This window comes from Danio aesculapii, chromosome 8 (assembly GCF_903798145.1).
Source record: "Danio aesculapii chromosome 8, fDanAes4.1, whole genome shotgun sequence".
Taxonomy (NCBI): Eukaryota; Metazoa; Chordata; class Actinopteri; order Cypriniformes; family Danionidae; genus Danio; species Danio aesculapii.
Window position 1 is genome coordinate 45538198 of NC_079442.1, and position 20141 is coordinate 45558338.

The 20141-nt window shown below is 34.7% G+C and overlaps 1 protein-coding gene across 1 annotated transcript in view; it reads right to left on the bottom strand.

Moving 5' to 3' along the window:
* The window catches only part of plxnb3 (plexin B3), a 187858-nt gene that overhangs the window by 167307 nt on the left and 410 nt on the right, over positions 1-20141 (bottom strand). The gene's annotated exons all lie outside the window — the stretch shown is intronic.

Consider the following 20141-nt stretch of genomic DNA (forward strand, 5'->3'; position numbering starts at 1 on the left):
GTAAAATGGCATTCAAACTCACATTATTAGCATTCAACACTGAATAAAGCACATAAGGGTGTATACCTGAGGTGATCATTGTCAATTTTCTGTTGTTTAGCTGCAAGAAATAGAAGCTGTTTCTAATATATCCATTCCATGTGTTGGTTAGAACAAAAACTGCTTTTAATATGGTAAATATGCCGTCTATTGCGTGACGTTGCTTTTATTTAAAACATGATTTAAATCAGCCTTTAGGTTCAATCGTCAGACTCACTCCTTTTGGTCCTCAATCTGGCAACCTGCACTTGCGTTTGTTTTGATCCAGGAATGCAATACCTAGTTCAACCACTGGGTGTCTTACATACCGTACCTTTAATAAATCTGCAAAAATGTCAGCAATTCTGTGTTTTTCTGCCAATATGGGGTACTGTGTGTACAGTAATGAGGAAAAAATTAACTTAAATGATTTCAGCAAATGGCTGCAATATAAAAAAAGAGTGAAAAATTTAAGGGGGTCTGAATACTTTCTGTACCCACTGTATGTATGTAGTATATGCATATGTATATATAAATGTATTATTGAATGAATGAATGAAGTGCAAGTAAATTTAATGGTAAAACAACATAAATGTTGCAACCAACTGTACATAAGGACGCAGAAATATTTGAATATGAAACTGAAGTCAGAATTTTTAGCCCCCCCTTTGAATTTCTTTTTCTTTTCTAAATATTTGACAAATGATGTTTGACAGAGCAAGGACATTTTCACAGTATGTCTGATAATATTTTTTCTTCTGGAGAACGTCTTATTTGTTCAATTTTGGCTAGAATAAAAGCAGTTTTTAATTTTTTATAAACCATTTTAAGGTCAATATTATTAGCCCCTTTAAGCTATATGTATTTTTAATAGTCTACAGAACAAACCACCGTTATATCATAGAAAAGATAAAATAAATCAGTTATTAGAAATGAGTTATTAAAACTATTATGTTTATAAATGTGTTGAAAAAAATCTCTCCGTTAAACAGAAATTGGGGAAAAAATAAACAGAGGGGCTAATAATTCAGGGGGGCAAATAATTCTGACTTTAACTGTATGTATATATATATGCTTTAACAGTATTTAACTGCAAGAATTTACCACAATGAGTACATCTTAATGTTTTTGTACAGTAAGTTATAATATGTAAAATTCACAATAAAGGGAACATCATAAAAGTGGCTTAAAAAGTGGTCAAAAGGACAGATCTGAACATATGTACTTATTTATACACATTTATTAATGTTATTAATGTGAGAAAGTCCACAAGAAAAGTGCTTAGTATTTTATACTTCACCACTCTTTGTATTATTCTTTGGCTATCATTCTGGCTAATCTGATTATGTTCTCAGATATCAATAAGAGTGCAGTAATCGCTGCTTAATTTACCACATTTTATGATGTGCTGTTGCACTTTTCCAATCTAAATGACTGTTGATTTTATCTGGGCCCAGTCACGGCTGCGTGAGAAGTTAACAGCAACAAATGTGGGGCGTAACTGAGCTACTCAACTAAACGCTGAGCAATTATCTGCATCTCTGGCTGGACATCACAGAGGAGATGTGCTGTTTGTGTTTTAACTGTGCAGTGAGGATCAATGAGGGTCAGCCTGTACACACACACACACTCTGATGCTGCCGTTCAGGATGCCGTTATGTGGCTTTTTAATCTCAGAGCAATACTTTGGTAAAATGAAAAGATATTACCACAAAACAATGATTTGAAATGGGAATTGTGCCCAGAATTGATTTAATGGGCTTGATGTGGCCTACTGGAAAAAGACAAAAGGAGCTTTGTGTCAGTTTCTATCAGAAGCAGTGGAACTTTTACTGGCCATGATTTACAATAGTGAACTTGGCAGGTTTGATAGTGATCTCACAATTTTTTTTTTTTTGGGGGGGGGGGGGGGGGGGGCACATTTCTAAACATAATAGTTTTAATAACTCATTTCTAATAACTGATTTATTTAATCTTTGCCATGATGACAGTAAATAATATTTGACTAGATATTTTTCAAGACACTTCTATACAGCTTAAAGTGACATTTATAGGCTTAACTAGGTTAATTAGGTTAACTAGGCAGGTTATAGTAAGTAGGGAAGTTATTGTATAATGATGGTTTGTTCTGTAGACTATCAGAAAAAAAAATCTATAGCTTAAAGGGGCTAATAATAATAATTATTATTATTTTTTTAAAGCTGCTTTTGCTCTAGCCGAAATCAAACAAATAAGACTTTTTCCAGAAGAAAAAATATTGTCAGACATACTGTGAAAATTTCCTTGCTCTGTTAAACACCATTTGGGAAATATTTTTAAAAAAAAGAATTCAAAGGGGGGCTAATAATTTTGACTTTGACTGGATATAATGTTTATATATATATATATATATATATATATATATATATATATATATATATATATATATATATATATATATATATATATATATATATATATATATATATATATATATATATTTATATATATATATATATATATATATATATATTTATATATATATATATATACATACATACATACATACATACATACATACATACATACATACATACATACATACATACATACATACATATATATATATATATATATATATATATATATATATATATATATATATACATATACATATACATACATACATATATATATATATATACATACATCTATATATATATATATAATTTGTTCATTATCTCTCTCTTTCACATATATACAGTATATATACAATTCACATACTTTTGTCGTTGTCATGATGACAGTACATAATATTTTACTAGTTATTTAGCAAGATATTAGAAGCTTAATGTGCAATTTAAAGGCTTAATTAGGTTAATTAGACAAGTTATTGGACAACAGTAGTTTGTTCTGTAGCCAATTGAACAAATATTAATTCATAAGGGGCCAATAATCGATAATATTGACCTTAAGAATTGTTTTAAATGTTTAAAATGTACTTTTACTTTTTGAAGACGCTTTTCTGGCATTAAGATGCTTTTCTGGCATGAAACGGAGAGGACAGGATATGTGTTTTTATGTGATTATGTTGCACTCTTGGGATGTTAGGGTTAGGGTTAGATGTGCTGTTGTGTTTTAACCGTGCAGTGAGGATCAATGAGGGTCTTCCTACTTTTATTACAGTCAATCTATTAAAATAACACTCTCTGTTAAGCATCACTTGAAAAATGCTTAAAATATGAACAGTTATAATGTAAACAGTTTATCAAGTCAGTTATCCTTTTCATGAATCATGATTTTAGTTTTTTTCTTGACTCTTCATATATTCAAGAACATATTCCTAATATACAATACCTGCCTATAGGCCTGCATTCCACAAAAAAACTGCAGTTTTGTTTTAATGGCCCACAATAACATCTTTCGAGCAGCAAGACAACATGCAGATGACGACAGAAAATGCGTTCATCAGCGATAAATAGATTCTCAAAGCTCCAGCAGATCAAAACAAGCTCTTTCCAGTGTTAACTTCACATTCAAAAGCATTGGAAACTCCAGTCTAGCGGTTAGAAGAAGCGTTTTTGTATTTGCAAGGGTGCCCTGGGAAGTTTCAAACACGTGACGTGCGCACACAAACACGGTTTCCAGTAGCGCTAATCTCTAAACGCACAGAAACAAAACACATGAAAAGGATCATACATGCAAGCGTGTTGTTTCTAGGGATGAGACACTAAATAGTGAGTGAGTTAATCTGGTTCTGGAGCAGGTGTAGCAACACAAGCATGCCAAAATCTGCCCTCTCCTCCCTCCTCCTGCCCTTTGGCCGCTTGCTGAGTCTCGACGGTGCGTTTTCTCTTGTGTTTGACACACGGGACACCATCCCCCTTTTCCCGGCTGTCATTCCCAACACACACACACATTTATATACACTTTTACAACATAAACAAAGGCTGTTGGGCCGGTTGAACCTGTATGACTTGTTCATTTACATTATGATTACTCTGGGATTTTGCATACCAGTATAAACGTGTAGTTCAGCACTTCCCAAACAAGCAACTCCAAAAAAAAAATGACAACAATGAAAGTTAAAGACTCGTTAGATCATCTCAAAATGAGTTACAGCCAATAAACAGCTCATTTCATGAGGGTCCTGCTTAATTTAATTTCACGGAGTCAATTTCTGCAGCCGTGATCCTCGGGATAACCCGGAGTTTGTACATGGCTGATTAACAATGCACTAACAGATGTCTTCTTTGTGTCGATACGACGTGTGTGTGTGTGTATGTATGGATTCGAGTGGGGGGTTGGTAGGTGTGTGCGTGAATGTGTATGCGAGTGTGTTTGTCTCATCCTTTTGAAAGGAAATCCCATTATAATCCAGATTGAATGCTGAGGGCAGTCAATGTCAAACTCGCAACCTCTTCAGCATCTCCCGGGCTGAAAGAAAGTCCAAATCTGAAAGCAAAATCTCTTTTTCGGAGAGGGTAAAGACAGAATAACAAATTAATCAGATGGCGTTCACACTCCAAATGGGTGTAACTCATTTAGCAAATCATAATCGGCAATTTTGTATGTAAATGATTGCGTGATTTGCGCATGATTAGGGCAATTACATTTCAAGTCAATTCTTTCTCTGGCGAATCTTGTTACGACTTTTTTGGATGCATTCGGTGGCCTAGATATACAAGGTATACAACAAATCAGTGCTGTGAATCCAGGAATTTTTGATTCCCTTGTATTGATTAAAAGGACGAACAATAGCTGAGCAACCAGTCTAATCCATCAGCGCAGACACATGGGGGTTTCTACATGCCAACAAAAGGATTTCAGTGCTTATGTAACACCAATTTGGGTCTGAGTGATGATAAAATCTGCATGGAATATAAAAATAGATTGCATTTTAGCAAGAAAAATAAATTAAAAAGAGAACTGCGCTTTAAATATGGTTATAAAACAGCTCATGAAGTTTTACAGAGATACTAAACTAAACATGTTAGAAGGGTTGGTGATTAATCGAAATTGAGCAAATGCGATGCTGTCATTAGTTATGTTTCCATCAAATATGCAGATTAGATTTATGTGCAAATCTGGAATATCGCATAAAACATTTATCAATAAAACATATGAGCGATAAAAAACGAAACGCTCACTTCCTTTGTTCTGTATTTCCACCTGAGGATACTCCCCTCGAGGCCTCTAGAGATTGTGCAGCACCACTGATGTGATCCAAGCCCTGTTAAGAGATGATGTCAACCACAGAGCACTTCTAGAGGTATCCATAATCCTGGACCGGGCCGTATCCTGAGCAGATGCTGTGGCGGTCAAGGAGGAGTGGAGAGCATGAGACTGATTCCTGAAAGACCTCACTGACAGATAAGTCTTCGCATTGATCCCGTGGGCCAGCCTAAACACCCGCCGGTGACCTACTCACATCTGCAGCTTCTCCACGATGGACGTCCAGCATTCTCCAGCCTCCAGCGCCTGGACTACAACTCTGCACAAGATGTTTGGCCAGAGGAGAAATGGTCATGCCCAACTGAGCCTGGTTTCTCTCAAGGTTTTTCTCCTTCACTTTCGTCAATTAATGAAGTTTGTTTCTCGCCACTGGCTGTCTTGGTTTGGGACTTGTGGAGCTGTGCATCGATGGATTTGCTCGTTTGGACTTTCTGCAGTGAAAATTAAACCACATTGAACTAAACTGAACTTGAACTCTGAAAACTGGACTGACAGTTTCAACTTACTAGAACTTCTATGTTCAGCTGCTTTGACATGATCTACATTGTAAAACCGCTATAGAAATAAAGATGAACTGAACTTCCTGATAAAATGGCGCTAACTATCAAAAAGAAAAATGCAATTTGCTGTGGTAGGAGGAGTCACTGTGGGCCTTTTTTTTGTATATAATAAATTACTTGCGCTCCCACAAGAATAAAGATGTTTAATGTTTAATGTTAAGTTTAATGAATGTACGGTGGCTTTTGGAGGTGTGAGAGGTTCTTTGGAAGCAAAGACACTCAAGACAGTTCTGGAGGAGATAAAACTGAACCACTATGATGACAGACTTTGGCTGAGGAATTTTAAAATGACCCAAACAACATTTTAGATGTTTCACAATGTGTTCGCTCTGTTGATTTGTCCATTAATGCCGTCTCATCGCACTCATTTTTATCATCACACAATCTGTTCAATCAAAACCACATTACTTTTTGAAGCATATGATGGATTTTTTGAATGTGTTTCAATTGTAGTTTATGCTAATTTTTTCTTATTGGATAAAAAGTCTAAGCTACTCAGTTGTGTGCATAAATGTATTATGTACATTTTCGAAATGTATAAACATCTTGTCATTTTGTTGGGCATTTTTATGCAATATTCCAAAATGCACATAAAAATAGGTGGATGGAAACAGTACTTTCATGCACATCTTGTCAGGGAAGCACAGTAGACCCTTTTAACATTTCTGGGTTTCTCAGTAGCGGAAGTCCTCATAGTTGGGAAAACTTAGAGCACAGTGAATGGGGGAGTACAACAAATATTTGTATTTTTTATAATCTTATTTGCTCAAATAATAAAAGAAAAACTCCACGATGATGTTATAAAGACTTTCAGAAAAAGGAAAAAAAAAGTTGTTTGAGACTGATGACGGCAGACAGAGGAGAGAATAACGTCACTGTCCTGTCCCATAGACGATGCATTAGAAACACCTCGCACAATTGGTCATTCGTTTATTTGTAATTTGAAGCAAAGATGATATAATACATACATAAATACATAAAAATGTTCAAGGGTTTAAGATGCTGATGACTGTTAAACAAGCTTGTGAAAAGGGTCTGTTGTGTCATTAGTAGTAAATGTCCTCCAAAGGTCAAGAGGGCGCTCTGACACACAAACTCCAAACACTCATGAAGGAGAAATCTAGGAAACAGCAGAATCATCTCACAGAGCAGTTTGTTGGTTGTTTCTAGATTGGATATGGTTGCAGCCGGAAGTTGACTAGAATTATTTATATTATTTATTAAATTTCCCATTTATTATGTTTTATTAATGTCTAAAGTAAAGTATCATCATATCAGACAAGTGTTTTGTATATAAAAAGTACATAGCGGCAGAACAATATCTCCTCCATGCTATCAAACAGGGCAGATATTTAGTCAACAAATATTGCCAACATAAAATCAACATGCTTAGCTATATAATGCTGTGAGTCCAAAAAACAGCAGTCTTTGATATTTAATATGCCAGTTTTGACCACTCAAAAATTTGAAAAACACTCAAACATTTCTTTTTTATCCAGAGCTTGCAATAATTCACTTCAAGTTCATTTGTATGAACTTTTTACAATAATTATTGTTTCAAAGCAGATTAACAAAAGGTGCACCTTACTAATTATGTTTATCTTATTAATAATAACTTTAACAGCTAGAGTTAATATATTTAAACAGTGTTGGGTAAGTTACTTTAAAAAAGTAGTAGATTACAAATTACAGATTACATTACTAATTACTTCATGTAAAAAGTAATCTGATTAATTACTTTACTTTGAAGTTACTTTAAGCTATTTTTTTTCAACAGCCCCTTTAAGCTATTTTTTTTTCCTTGATAGTCTCAAACCATCATTGATTTGCCTAATTATCCTAACCTGCCTAGTTAACCTAATTAACCTAGTTAAAAGAAAAAATAACATATATAAATATGTTTAGAAATGTGTTGAAAAAAAATCTTCTCTGCTAAACAGAAGTTGGGGGAAAAAAATGAACAGGGGGGCTAATAATTCTGACTTCAACTGTGTATATAAAACTAGGTAATTTAGGTGGTTTCTATAGTTTCACTATGGACATTATAGGGGTTGAAAAGCATATCGGCTTAAAATGTATACTCAATATACACAACAAGCTAAAAACAAACATCACAACAAGAATCGCTACACAATTGACTACTTTAAACTGTTTTAGTAAACAAGTGAAGAGTTTAGGTGCAAAAATGTCTAAATGCCGTCTGAAATTTTCCTCTAAAATGGGCATTTTTATCAGGCTTCTGTGTGTATGTTCAGTAATATCATTTCTTTCCTTGTCCTGGTCTTTAAAGCGAAATATCTCAACATAAACAAAGGAGGCTGAGAAATATGTTCATTTTCGGTGGAGATTTCAGACGGCACTTTGAGGTTTTTGCATCTGAACTCTTCAAGTGTTCATCCGCCATTATTACATTTTTGTACAGATCAGCATTTTGACCACAGCTGACCCTGCTCTCTAGATATCGGCATCAGTACTGGTCATTAAAAACCCTATATTGGTGGACCACTAGTAAATAGTGCACTTGGGACACACCGGCCTCATTACTCAGTATTGCAGAGCTAAGCACGAGAGATGGGCAGAGGGACGTAGATTAGAGATTATTAACACGAAACACAGACTAATCAGTTGAACAGAAAATCCCCTGAACCACAAGAAGAGGGAAGGAAATGAGCGAGAATGACGACAGAGAAACGACAGGAGGGAGACAGATTATCTGAAGAACTAGCAGGATTGGGCATCTGAAATAGTATTTGCAGAGAGAAAGACAGATATTCGTTCAAGATTTTAAAGATGAAATGCATACGGGTAGATAATTGAAAGTCTATATTTAGGTCTTTCAGGTGGTCATATTATCTCTTAAACTCTATTTTATTAATGATGTGACACGTTCATTTCAGAAAAGGGACAGCTGGGAGGTTATTTTAAGAATTAGCACTAATTTAGACCTAAAATGATCTTTGCAAAGGAAATAAAAGAATGATCGAAAGTTTAAGGAAAGAAACGAGGCTATGAGAAAGAAACAATGTTGGGAGAGATTAAAAAATAGCAGTAATACAGTATTTATCTAAAATCATATGGAAAGAATGAAAAGATAATAAAGAGAACTGAAAAGAAGAAAGAAAAAGAAAGAAAGATAAGAAGATAATGATTTCACAAAAAGAGAGAATAAACAAACAATAGAATGAACAAACAAAAAATTAGTGCTGGGCCGTTATCGGTGTTAACGTGAGACTCTTATCGCGTGATAAAAAAAATATCGTCGTTAATCTCTCAAAGTTGGGTTGGGAGCTGGGTCTATTCTACGCAAGCTATGATGACTTTCACCTTGATACTTTAGCGCGGATGTATACCTGACCGGTGAGCCGTCAGACAAAAAAGTGCCCTTCTGAATTAAATCAGCAGGATGCTGTAAGGAGTAAGGAGTAAGGACTGGTGAGAGTGTTATGGGATGGAATTTAATAACGCACCCGAATGGAAAGAAAAAAAACTTCCGCATTTTGCGATGTGTGTGTTTGTGTGTGTGTACAGTCCTTTACTGACAGCAGCCTGTGTGGATGTTGTCGGAAAACATGGCGAAAAGTCCTACATGACGGTAATAATTTGTCAGTAAAGCCACTAATATGTGCATACTCCACATGTCTTAATTCCATTTCTGTTTAGTTCAGTTATGACTTTCAAAAACCAAAAATCTCTGTTTACATGGTAGACTCTTAATCAGAGTATTGTTTTAATCATATTAAAATCATATTAAAGTATTGTTGCCCACACATCGTCAGGGCTCTGTGAACTTGCCTTAGCGAAGCAGCATACATACGTACTGTACATCTAAAGCAAGTATGAAATCACTGTTTGGAGCTTATGTAGGCCTATCGTTCAAAATTCATGTTTATCTAAATAAACAGTTAGTAAACACAAGTACATCTTATTGAACATCATTTATTTTCATTACCAATTATCATAGTAGAACAGTTTCTCAAGCAGTTTGTGATGCATTTTGGAAACCCGTTGTCAAAGACTTATTATTTGGGTAGCACACATATTCTGAATGCCTTCGGCAGAATTCAAATGAGCCATTTTAATCGGGATTAATCTAGATTAAAAAAATGTATATATGTCCACCTATACAAAAAATATAAAAAGAAGAACAACAAAGGAAAAACAAGAAATGAACAAGACTAAAAGAAAGAGCAAGCAAACACATGAAAGAATGAACAAAGAACGGACAGAAAAAGAAAGAACAAGAGTGAAAGTCAGAATAAAGAAACAAACTAATTAAATTAAGAGAAAAAGAAAAAGACAGAAAGGAATACTAAAACAGAGAAAGAAAATGTAATATAAAGAAAGAAAGACGAAAGAAAGAAAAAAGAACTATGGAAAAAAGAAAGAAAAATAGAAAGAAGAAAGATAAACAGCACAAAGATGGATGGATGGATGGACGGACGGACGGACGGACGGACGGACGGACAGACAGACAGACAGACAGACAGACAGACAGACAGACAGACAGACTGATGGACAGACAGACAGACAGACAGACAGACAGACTGATGGACAGGTGGATGGATGGATGGATGGATGGATGGATGGATGGATGGATGGATAGATAAAATAAAAAAGGAGAAAGAAAACGAAAGAAAAAGAAAATAAAAAGAAAGAAAGAAAGAAAGAAAGAAAGAAAGAAAGAAAGAAAGAAAGAAAGAAAGAAAGAAAGAAAGAAAGAAAGAAAGAAAGAAAGAAAGAAAGAAAAAAGAAAGAAAGAAAGAAAGAAAGACAGAAAAACAAAAGAAAAAAGAACCATAGAAAAAAGAAAGAAAAATTGAAAGAAGAAAGATAAACAGCACAAAGATGGATGGATTGACAGAGGGACGGATGGACGGACGGACGGACGGACGGACGGACGACAGACAGACAGACAGATAGATAGCTAGATAGATAGATTAGATAAAATAAAAAAGGGAGAAAGAAAACGAAAGAAAATAAAAAGAAAGAAAAAAGATAGATGAAAGAAAGAAAGAAAGAAAGAAAGAAAGAAAGAAAGAAAGAAAGAAAGAAAGAAAGAAAAGAAAGAAAGAAAGAAAGAAATTGAAAAAAGAAAGACAGATAGAACAAAGATGGATGGATGGATAGATAGATGAATAAATGGATAGATAGAACTATAGAAAAAAGAAAGAAAAAATTGAAAAAGAAAGATAAACAGAGCAAAGATGGATGGATGGATAGATACATAAATTAAGAAAAAGAAAAAATAAAGGGAAAGGGGAAAAAGAACAAACGAAAAAGAAAATAAAGTAGAAGAAAGAAAAAAATATAAAGAAATAAAAAGAAAGAGAAGAAAGAAAGAAAGAAAGAAAGAAAGAAAGAAAGAAAGAAAGAAATTGAAAAAAGAAAGACAGATAGAACAAAGATGGATGGATGGATAGATAGATGAATAAATGGATAGATAGAACTATAGAAAAAAGAAAGAAAAAATTGAAAAAGAAAGATAAACAGAGCAAAGATGGATGGATGGATGGACGGACGGTAGGACGGACGGACGGACAGACAGACAGACAGACAGACAGACAGACAGACAGACAGACAGACAGACAGACTGATGGACAGACAGACAGACAGACAGACAGACAGACAGACTGATGGACAGGTGGATGGATGGATGGATGGATGGATGGATGGATGGATGGATGGATGGATGGATAGATAAAATAAAAAAGGAGAAAGAAAACGAAAGAAAAAGAAAATAAAAAGAAAGAAAGAAAGAAAGAAAGAAAGAAAGAAAGAAAGAAAGAAAAAAGAAAGAAAGAAAGAAAGAAAGACAGAAAAACAAAAGAAAAAAGAACCATAGAAAAAAGAAAGAAAAATTGAAAGAAGAAAGATAAACAGCACAAAGATGGATGGATTGACAGAGGGACGGATGGACGGACGGACGGACGGACGGACGGACGACAGACAGACAGACAGATAGATAGCTAGATAGATAGATTAGATAAAATAAAAAAGGGAGAAAGAAAACGAAAGAAAATAAAAAGAAAGAAAAAAGATAGATGAAAGAAAGAAAGAAAGAAAGAAAGAAAGAAAGAAAGAAAGAAAGAAAGAAAGAAAGAAAGAAAGAAAGAAAGAAAGAAAGAAAGAAAGAAAGAAAGAAAGAAATTGAAAAAAGAAAGACAGATAGAACAAAGATGGATGGATGGATAGATAGATGAATAAATGGATAGATAGAACTATAGAAAAAAGAAAGAAAAAATTGAAAAAGAAAGATAAACAGAGCAAAGATGGATGGATGGATAGATACATAAATTAAGAAAAAGAAAAAATAAAGGGAAAGGGGAAAAAGAACAAACGAAAAAGAAAATAAAGTAGAAGAAAGAAAAAAATATAAAGAAATAAAAAGAAAGAGAAGAAGAAAGAAAGAAAGAAAGAAAGAAAGAAAGAAAGAAAGAAAGAAAGAAAGAAAGAAAGAAAGAAAGAAAGCATGTCAGAGCATGTCAGCTACATGGAGAGAATAAGATAATCATTTCTGTGGAACAAAACTGCAATTATTGTTGCTGCTGCTGACGGTCCTCATAGGCAGTCATGTGTGGATGTATAATGTGCTGCAGGAGAAGCGAGAGGGAGTGTTTCTGCCATTGAGGAACTCTAGCCGCATTCTGAGTGTCAACAACAGACCACCATCATGATTTGGTGAAAATGAGCCAAAACGCTTCAAGACATCCCCGAACGATCCACCAGCACATCTGCTCAGAGAACACAACGCCTGCTGAAATCATCTCCCGCTAACACACTATCATTAATATCTTTTGTCTGAGATGAAGACGCTGCAAACCTCAGCCGTCACAGGACAGTACCAACTAACTAGTCATTTAGCAGCCGCTTTTATTTGAAGCGACAAAGCACTTATTATAGGTTGAGTCCACCTTATAATGTGTGCATTAACCTTTAGACCTGCTTCTCCTGCAGAAAAGTGCTCAGATGAGAATGTAACATCCATCACAATGCGCAATGATTACGATATTCAAGGGTATTTACATGATACAAAAAAATCCCCCATAGATCACTGTTTAAAATAGAGGTTCTAAAAATAGTTCTTCTACTGAATGGCTGAACTTTTAACATTTACACAAACTTTCCAGTGCAGAAAAAGGAAAAGCTGACTATTATTAAGATATTAACTGTTCATTGGTGGTTATAAATTCTGCATCTCTAATCTTACCCAAAACCTAAACCCAACTTCTAACTGACTAACAATTAATAAACAGCTAATTAGGATTTTATTAAGCTAAGAGCGTTCATTAATGATTTGTTAAAGGCGCAGTATGTAAGTTTGACACCCAGTGGTTCAACTAGGTATTGCATGCCTGGTTCAAAACACATGTAAGCGCAGGTTGCCAGATTGACGACATCAACAGAAGTATAAGTATCGTGCCTAATGGCTGACACTCGTGTTGAAGTCGTGTTCTAAATGAAGGCGACGGCACTCGATAGAAGGAATATTTTTCATACTGAAAGAAGGTTTTGTTCTAACCAACATCTGAAATTAATATTTTAGAAACGGCTTCTATTTGTTGCAGCTGAACAACAGAAAACTGACAACAATCACCTCAGGTAAACCTCATGTGCTTTATTCATTGTTAAACGCTAATAATGTGAGTTTGAATGCCATTTTACATGACATTTATTGCCATACTACTGAAAGCAGCAGCAGATAGTTCACCTCAGATCTTGAAAATAAAATAAACCGTTTACAATTGAACTTTAGAACTGTGACGCATAACCAACACATATCAGTGATTCACCGTCTACATTTAATAATGTTAAAGTGGGTTAATATGTATTAATTACAATATAAACCTTACCATTTCATTGGAGTGCAGTAAGTGCACTATTCTGTGTTTCTGATTGGCTGTTTTTAAATTTCTGTCATGTTTCATCTGGTGCGAACAGCCCAATTGCTTATCACTGCATATCTCGTCACGTAGCGTGTTGTTGGGACACGGGGTTGCTGTGTAACCGGCTCACCTAATGTTTTCGTTCGTAATATTTATATTATTTACTAATAAATACCCTCATATGGAACTCTGAATCTGCGTCTCATTTCGGAGTCTGCTACTGTGCAGCGGAGGTCGCGCTTCAGTCACGAACGTATACTTTGAGAGCCTTTCTGACTGAGCGAATGACATACGCTGTGTTCCACCAAGGTAACCCACGGTGCTGAAATATAACTGGCTAAAGTGGCAGTGGGCAGGTTAAAAGAACCAAAACAAAGACAGCCATGCCGGCACACAATTCACATTTTCAAAGCAGAATATCTGACTTAAGCATTGTTTTTCACATCAACAAGAATGTTCACTTAGCATGTTTCTTAAATATCTGCAAACATATTCTGGTATTTTTATGCTTTAGAAGAGTCCAAAACTTACATACAGCACACCTTTAATACCGTGAACTGTACAAATTTGGAGTTCTAAAGAAAATATAAGAAACTATTTTGGGTTCCCCAACGACAATTTCTGATTAAAAGAATAAATAAAGGATCTTAAAAAGATGCATTTTACACTATAATAGACTATAAAATTTTAATTTGAGTGATTTTTGAAATATAATAAGTGATGTTTAACAGAGCAAGGACATTTTTCACAGTGTTTCCTCTTATATTTGTCTTCTGGAGAAAGTCTTTTATTTTAGTTTTGCTGGAATAAATAGTTATTTTTTTTTAATTGTAAAACTGCCAAGATCAATATTACATTAGAATATTAGAATTTCTTTTAATTGCCTATGAAATAAACCACTGTTGTGGCATAATTAATTGCATAATAACTGAACTTTTACCTAATTAAGCTAGTTAAACCTTTAAATTGTACTTTAAGCTGAATACTTTCTTGCAAAAAAAAAAAAAAAAACTAGTGAAATATTGTGTACTATCATCATGACAAAGATGAAGGAAATAAGTTATTTGAAATATGTTGTTAAAAATATTATATTACATTTTATTTTAAATATCTGTTAAACAGCACTTGGAAAATATTTGAAAAAGACATAAAATTTCACAGGAGGACTAATAACTACAGTCTTCAATTGTACATAGAGCCTTTACATTCCTCAAAAATGTTATTTAGATTAATAAAAAATTCTTTACACTAATACTTTTTTAAATAACTGTTGACTGAAAGCTTCACAGAGCAACCCAGATTGGTGGTTATATGCCAAAATTCAGCTTTGTTTTTCTGATTTGTAAAAGTTACTGGTGTAAAAATGTTCTAAGAGTTTTGGAAGTATCATACAAATTATGGCAAGATAAAGTTCATTTCCCATGGTACAGAATATTTCAAGGTAAATAGGCAAATCTATATGTGGCACCGTAATATATATCCCCCTTAGCAACCGTCAACAACATTTTAGCAACAAAACAGGCAAATTTTCCATCAAAGGAACACTCCACTTTTTTTTGAAAATAGGTCCTAAACAGTTGAGTCTTACCATTTCTTAACCCATTCAGCCAAGCTGCGCATCTGGCGGGAGCACGTTTAGCTTAGCATAAATCACTGAATCACATTAGACCATTAGCATCTTGTTCAAAGATTAAAAAAAAGAGTTTATTTAAAAGCTGGAGTCTACTGTAGTTACTACGCTTAATGAAAAGCCAACGGAAAATGGAAAGGCAATGATATTAAACAGCAGCTGAAAGTAGTCTGGGAGCACTTTTATCTTAGCATAAATCATTGTATCAGATTAGACCATTAGCATCTTGCCTTAAAAATATCAAAAAAGGGATTCTGTAATTTTAATATTTAAAGCTGGATTCTTCTGTAGTTACATCGTTCAATGAAAAGCCAACGGACAATGAAAAGGCAATGATATTAAGCAGCGGATGAAAGTAGTCCGGGAGCACTTTTAGCTTAGCTTAGCTTAGCATAATTCATACACTCAGATTAGACCATTAGCATACGTTGAAAAATTTCAAAAAAGAGATTCAATCATTTTAATATTTAAAGCTGGACTCTCTGGTTTAATGTATAGCTAACGCAAAATGAAAAGGCAATGATATTAAGCAGCAACTGAAAGTAGTCCGGGAGCACTTTTAGCTTAACTTAGCATAATTCATAAACTCAGATTAGACCATTAGCATAGCGCTCAAAAATTTCAAAAAAGAGATTCAATCATTTCAATATTTAAAGCTGGACTCTCTGGTTTAATGTATAGCTAACGCAAAATGAAAAAGCAATATTAAGCAGCGGCTGAAAGTTGTCCGGGAGCACTTTTAGCTTAGCTTAGCATAATTCATAGACTCAGTTTAGACCATTAGCATAACGCTTAAAAATTTCAAAAAAGTGATTCAATAATTTATATTCAAAGCTGGACTCTTTAGTTACATGGTTTAATGAAAAGTCAACGCAAAATGTGAAGGCAATGATATTAAGCAGCGGCTGAAAGCAGTGCTACATAATCTCATTACGCCTGCAGCACCCATGCTATGGCAGCAATGTTCCTTGATTATTACGCCAGCATGAAAGTGTAGTTCCATCCATATCAGCCTAGAAAAAATATAACTTTTCATTTTCCGTTGGTCTTAGTATTAACAGTAGTCGATGAAACTACAGAAGAGTCAAACTATTTATTTAAGCAAGATGCTAATGGTGTAATCCAATTCAATGATTTATGCTAAGCTAAGCCAAAAGTGCTCCTGGAGCTCAGTCGAATGGATTCAAAAATGGTAAGACTCTGGAAGAGCTGTACAATGAAAAGAAAAACCGATACCCCAAAAGTGGAGTGTTCCTTTAGATATGTAAACAAGTTCTTTGTTCTGTACTGTACTGTAGCAAACAGTTCACACATCTCCCATTCAGACTGATCCATTTCTGAATTCTCTCTGAGCTAAACCACACACTCCTTATAAGGGACTGAAGTTTTCTTGTAGATGCAGTGAGTGGCATCTGCTGCACACGCACCGACAGGTGGAGAGAGTCAAACGCTGACACACCAAAGCTCACGTCTGCCTTCATTCACAGCGCTGAAATAACAAGATCTTCTTTGGCTTTGATGCCGCCTAATTACTTCCACAAGAAATGCCATTTTATCATGAATGAACAAACTAGAGCTTAAAAAAACACTTTGAGCCACTTTGGCGTGTAAGAATGTGAACTATTCCCAGCGTAAGAGCCTTACAGAGCAGCCGGTCAAGCATGAGAAGCTCATCTATGAGGGTCTGTGTATGTAACATAGAAATGCCCTTGATTATATATAACAGATTTTACATTAAAATGCATGTGGATGTATGCCTTATAAATCATTGCAAAAGTAAGAAGATTATCAAATGGCCCTAAATTCAAGATATGGATGCAAAAAAATTGACATGCATATGAATAATGCTCAATTCAATCAAGAAAACAATAGCTTTTGATTTTCCATTGGTCTTAGTATTAACTGTAGTCGATGTAATTACAGAAGAGTCAAAGAAGATGCTAATGGTCTAATCCGATTCAATGATTTATGCTAAGCTAAGCTAAAAGTGCTCCTGCCAGACCTGGAGCTCAGCTGAAAGATTAATTCAAGATATGGGTGCAAAAAATGGACATAATGCTCAAATCAATCAAGATTTAGTGTTAAGATTTAAATGGATATGCTGTTTTTATTGTAATCAGTTGTAATTGCGTAATGCAGCTGTTAATCTGACCTCTGGGGTCATCAAATGCCCCTAAATTCAAGATGCGGGTGCAAAAAATGGACATGGATATGAGTGATGCTCAATTCAATTGAGAAAACACTAACTTTTCAATTTACGTCTATGTAAGAAGAGTCAAACAAGATGCTAATGGTCTAATCTGATTCAATGATTTATGCTAAGCTAAGCTAAAAGTGCTCCTGCCAGACCTGGAGCTCAGCTGAATGATTGATTGAAGATAAGGATGCAAAAAATGGCCATGCATATGATTAATGCTCAAATCAATCAAGATTTAGTGTTAAGATTTAAATGGATATGCTGTTTTTATTGTAATCAGTTGTAATTGCGTAATGCAGCTGTTAATCTGACCTCTGGGGTCATCAAATGCCCCTAAATTCAAGATGCGGGTGCAAAAAATGGACATGGATACGAGTAATGCTCAATTCAATTGAGAAAACACTAACTTTTCAATTTACGTCTATGTAAGAAGAGTCAAACAAGATGCTAATGGTCTAATCCGATTTAATGATTTATGCTAAGCTAAGCTAAAAGTGCTCCTGCCAGACCTGGAGCTCAGCTAAATGATTGATTGAAGATAAGGATGCAAATAATGGCCATGCATATGAATAATGCTCAAATCAATCAAGATTTAGAGTTAAGTTTAAATGGATATGCTGTTTTTATTGAAATCAGCTGTCATTGCACAATGTAGCTGTTAATCTGACCTCTGGGGTCATCAAACACCCCTAAATTCAAGATATGGGTGCAAAAAATGGACATGGTTATGAATAATGCTCAATTCAGTCGAGAAAACACTAACTTTTCAATTTACGTCCATGTAACTACAGAAGAGTCAAACAAGATGCTAATGGTCTAATCTGATTCAATGATATATGCTAAGCTAAGCTAAAAGTGCTCCTGCCAGACCTGGAGCTCAGCTGAATGATTGATTAAAGATAAGGATGCAAAAAGTGGCCATGCATATGAATAATGCTCAAATCAATCAAGATTTAGTGTTAAGATTTAAATGGATATGCTGTTTTTATTGAAATCAGCTGTAATTGCACAATGTAGCTGTTAATCTGACCTCTGGGGTCATCAAACACCCCTAAGTTCAAGATATGGGTGCAAAAAATGGACATGAATAATGCTCAATTCAATAAAGAAAACAATAGCTTTTAATTTTCCTTAGGTCTTAATGTTAACTATAGTCGATGTAACTACAAAACAGTCAAATGAGATGCTAAGGGTCTAATCTGATTCAATGATTTATGCTAAGCTAAAAGTGCTCCTGCTAGAGCTGGAGCTCAGCTGAATGATTCATTCAAGATATGGGTGCAAAAAATGGACATAATGCTCAAATCAGTCAAGATTTAGTGTTAAGATTTAAATGGATATGCTGTTTTTATTGTAATCAGTTGTAATTGCGTAATGCAGCTGTTAATCTGACCTCTGGGTCAGTTTAACAATCTGATGACCACTGAAAAGACCTTAAACAGCAAGTTTAACCATTCGGAGTGTGATGTTACATCGTAAACACCATGGGTGATCACCTTTGACCCCTTCCCATAATTCATTATGGCCCATAAATCAAATGTAAGATATGACTTACATATAAGATATGACTGAACAATTAGCATCTGTCTTTTTAAAGAGAAGGGTTTACAAGTCTTATAATAGCTTTTAATACTCTATTATTGTATGCATTAAACAAAATGTGAATGAATCATTCCAGCAGAAAACTACATTAATACACTGTAAAAAGAAATTAGTTACTTAACTTGAGTAAAGGGAGTAAACCTTAAAAGTGAGAAGTCGACTCTACTTAAAAAAAGTGAGTAAACCTGTTATAACTTGGAACTATTCAGTTGACTAAACTTAATTTGAATAATTATGAACATAGTTTATTACTTAATAAATTTAAGGCAATTTTCCAGTACTGGATTGCAACTAGATGGGCATTCGCTGTGTAAAACAGGAACAGTTGGGGGTTCATTCCGCTGTGGCGATCCTTAATAAATAAGAGACTAAGCTGAAGGAAAATAAATACATGAATTAGTGAATTTAAGGCAATGAGTGGGGCTCAGTGACTGGAACTGTCGCCTGACTGGCTGGGTCTCTTCTCTTTCTGTGTGGAGTTTGCATGTTCTCCCCTTGTTGAAGTGGGTTTTCTGCGGCTGCTCCGGTTTCCCCCCCAGTCCAAAGACATGCTCTATAGGTGAATTAAAAAAACTAAATTGGCCATAGTGTATGTGTGTAAATGAGAGTGTATGGATGTTTCCCAGTACTGGGTTGCAGCTGGAAGGGCATCCGCTGTGTAAAACATATGCTGGATAAGTTGGCGGTTCATTCTGCTGTGGCGACCCCATGATTAATAAAGAGACTAAGCCGAAGGAAAATGAATGAATTTAAGGCAATGAGTCTATTCAGTTTTTAAAGTAAAGTCAATTAAATGCTTTAAAAGCAATGGGTTTACTCACTTATTTAAAGTAAACTAATTGATTTTTACAGTGTACACTTGTTTTAAAAAAGTTGGGTCAAGTATGGACAAACCCAAAGTTGGGTTATTTTTATTTATCATTATTATTATTAATAAATTCAATTAAATTTGAATGACACTTTTGATTTGACACAGACTGTAGTAATAATTCAAGAATATAAATAAAGTCGTTTTAGATGTATTATGGTCATGTCAT